The 3460-nt window shown below is 48.8% G+C and overlaps 1 non-coding gene across 1 annotated transcript; it reads left to right on the top strand.

Annotated features, from left to right (window-relative positions):
* The first annotated feature begins 3110 nt into the window (after positions 1–3110).
* LOC119473764 lies at positions 3111–3209 on the top strand. The gene has a single exon (XR_005202988.1). It is a non-coding gene; the product is annotated as a small nucleolar RNA U13 (small nucleolar RNA).
* The last annotated feature ends 251 nt before the right edge of the window (positions 3210–3460 follow it).

Below are 3460 nucleotides of genomic sequence, written 5' to 3'. Positions count from 1 at the left end.
AAAGAAAATCAGAGGCTTTGAGCGCTTTGTCTGCCACACTCTGGAGTAACTGTCCCTCCTTGAGTGTGATCTCCTCAAGGCAAAGTCTGGGTCTCCTTCCTCTTGTGTGCCCGCCCTGGCCTATCTGTCCCACACCAGCTGCTCGATGAAGGCTTGCCCGTGTAGAGTATGGGTTTCAGGCATCCCAAGACCTGGAGCTGCAGAAGGTGTGAGTGAGAAGCCTTGGAATGCTCTGCCCATCGGGAAATGGGTCTATCCCAGAGTTGGGCCAAGAAGCTGGGCTCCCTCCGAGGCCAGTGCTTAGAGCTCCGCTACCCAGGCTGGAACCTTGCAGATGGCCAAGTGCATTGGCTCAATATTTGCCTCGAGTAGCTGGGTGCGGTGGCTCCAGCCACTGCTGGATCTATAATCCCAGCACTTTGAGAGGCTGAGGCAGGACAATAGTTTCAGGCCAGAAGTTCAAGACCAGTTGGGGCACCACAGTGAGACCCCATGTCTACAAAAAATATATGAAAATTAGCCAGAAGCTGAGGTGGGAAGATTGCTTGAGTCCAGGGTTTGAGGTTGCATTAGCTGGTATCGTGCCACTGCACTCCAGCCTGGGTGGCAGAGCAAGACCCTATCTCAAAAAACAAAACAAAACAGAAATATATTTGTCTAGAAATGGAAGCCCAAGAAGGAGAATGGGGTGCCCATTTTGACAAATGAGAAAACTGAGCTCAGGATAGAAACGGACCAAGAAATTGACTCGTGTGAAAAAGGCAAAGCTATTCATGCAGTGTTTCTTCACTCCTTCTTCATTCGTCACTTAGTCCCCAGCATGGACTGACTATGCCCTCAGGCCCAGCCCTGTGCTGGCGGAACAGCAGAGAATTGGGCCCAGCTCCTGCCTCAGGGAGCTCACGGTGGGCTGATGGGACAGGTGTGAAAGCACTGAGGGACATGAGGTTGTGCTCAGGGCAGTGGCACTGCGGTGTGGGTGTCCAGAGTGGGTCCTCATGGCCTGAGCCTGGGTACCCCCTGCAACCCTTAAAAGCAGGACTGGGGTCAGGACTTTTGAGCAGGAGCATTCTTTGGGGAAGTGGATCCAGGGGGTCGACTGAGGGACTGGAAGGGTAAAGGAGGAGAGAGGAAAGCAAGAACAGGGGGATGCCGTAGAGATGGCCACACTGAGGGCAACCAAGGCCTAACCCAAAGGGACTGTAACTGCCCAGCAGGTTCACCTTGCCTGCTGCCTAGACAGAGCCGATTTATCAGGACACGGGAATTGCAATGGAGGAGTAATTCATGCAGAGCCGGTTATGCGGGAGACTGGAGTTGGTTTGTTTGCTTATTTGTTTGTTTTGAGTATAAGTTGTACTTTGTCACCCAGGCTGGAGTGCAGCTGTGTGATCTCCGCCTCCTGGGCTCAACTGATCTTCCTGTCTCAGCCTCCTGAGTAGCTGGGGCTACAGGTATGTACCACCAGACCTGGCGAATTTTTGTATTTTTAGTAGAAATGGGGTTTGGCTATGTCATGCAGGCTGGTCTTGAACTACTGGACTCAAGCTATCCACCTTCCTCAGCCTCCCAAAGTGCTGGGATTACAGGCGTGAGCCACTGTGTATGGCCACAGGATAGTTTTGTTTGTTTGTTTTTGTTTTTTGTCTTATTTTTAAGAGATAGAATCTTGCTATGCTGCCCAGGCTGGTCTCAAACTCTCAGACTCAAGCAATCCTCTTGCCTTGGTTTCCCACCCAAAGTGTTGGGAGTATAGGTATGAGTCACTGTGTTTAGCCAGTACTTTTTTTTTTTTTTTTTTTTAAATTTAGAGTCAGCGTCTTGCTCTGTCACTCAGGCTGGAGTGCAGTGGCAAGACCACTGCAGCCCTGAACTCCTTGACTCAAGAGATCTTCCAGCCTCAGCCTCTCAGAGTGTTGGGTTTTACAGGTTTTCGTCACCACACTGGGCTCTAGGGCAGAATTTTATGGCCAAATTTTATGTCCCGGATTTCCACTTGAGCATTGAGAATATGGATTTGGAAATTTGATGGAGACAGGAGAAATCCTATCCTTACTTTAGACACTTACTGAACCTAGTGTGTGTGGAAGGAAGATGGGATGCATTTAGAATGGGAAAGGATATAAGAGAATAATGATAAAGAATATCTATAATCACAATTTCTCACACTCAGGCAGAGAAAGGAGAATCTCTAACAGTCATAGCACGAATATTTCAGCTTTTTCCTGTTTCCTTCCTCTGTACTTTGGGTCCCTCTTTCCTTTCTAGCATTCCGTCTTCTTTCATCAGACACATTCTGTGGCAAACTTAAGACCCAAACCACAACCTTGACAAATTCCAAATGGATTTTGTCAGCAAGGCCAACACACCCCTTCGCCACTCCCTACTCCTGCTCCTAGCACATGTGCTGGGCTCAGGCCCAGGCCTTGGGTCAGTGACAGTGTGGAAGTATGCAACCCACAGAGCTGGTGGCTACAATTTCAGCTTTTACTAGGCTCCAATGGCAGCCAGAGGGAGGGAGAAAGGCTGATGAACCATAAGTCAGGCCTCTTGTCCTTCCTCAGCTCCAGATGAGCTCTACTCCTGCTGGCTTTTACCAAGTGGCTGGGAAGTTAGGGAGTGGCAGTGGCCAGCTAATTGCCAGTTGGGCAGCACTCCTCCCATCTCTGCTCCTGTTTGCTCCGTGGGCAGCCCACTCTGATGCTGCAACAGACACTTTCTTCTTCAGACTCCAGACAGGTGAAGAACAGATGAGCTGGGAGATTCTCTAGTCCTATTAATCAGTCCTGACTAACATATCATGGTACTTGCTTACCACATTAGGCTGTCACCATTTCTATCCTTCTATTGCACCTGAGATACAATCTTGAGAGGATCTGAAGCATTGGGCAGGAATATCAACAGGTTCCACCTCCTTGTCTTAGTGCCACAAGGCATGTCTGTGTGGTAAGGGCACTAGGGAGTTTTTATAAAGCGTAGTTTTTGTGGACACCGTGGTAGCATGACCTGGTGGAGTGTTACTAGAAATCTCTAGAGAAAGAAATGAAAGAGTAATCAGGTGGAAATATCACAAAGCCCACTCTAGGAATCTGTAATAATACTGGAGGAAGATCCTTTTGTAGTTCTTAAACATAATGACTGGGTGTTCACGCACATGTGAGTGTGCCACCCTCAAACCTTTGTTATACGGGCACACTATCCATTTGACATGAAGAACAACAACAAAAATACTAGAGATGTCTTTTGCCCTTAAAAACACAGAGCTGGGCGAGGCACAGTGGCTCATGCCTGTAATCCGAATACTTTCGGAGGCCTAGATGGGAGGACTGCTCGAGCTCACGAGTTTGGCCTGAGCAACATGGCATAACCCTGTCTCTACAAATAGCATAAAAATTAGCTAGGTGGCTGGGCGTGGTGGCTTATGCCTGTAATCGCAGCATTTTGGGAGGCCGAGGTGGGT

The sequence above is a fragment of the Cebus imitator genome, unplaced genomic scaffold (assembly GCF_001604975.1).
Source record: "Cebus imitator isolate Cc_AM_T3 unplaced genomic scaffold, Cebus_imitator-1.0 Scaffold181, whole genome shotgun sequence".
NCBI lineage: Eukaryota > Metazoa > Chordata > Mammalia > Primates > Cebidae > Cebus > Cebus imitator.
The sequence above is the reverse complement of the archived record's forward strand: the minus strand, read 5'-3'. Positions and strand labels throughout refer to the sequence as shown.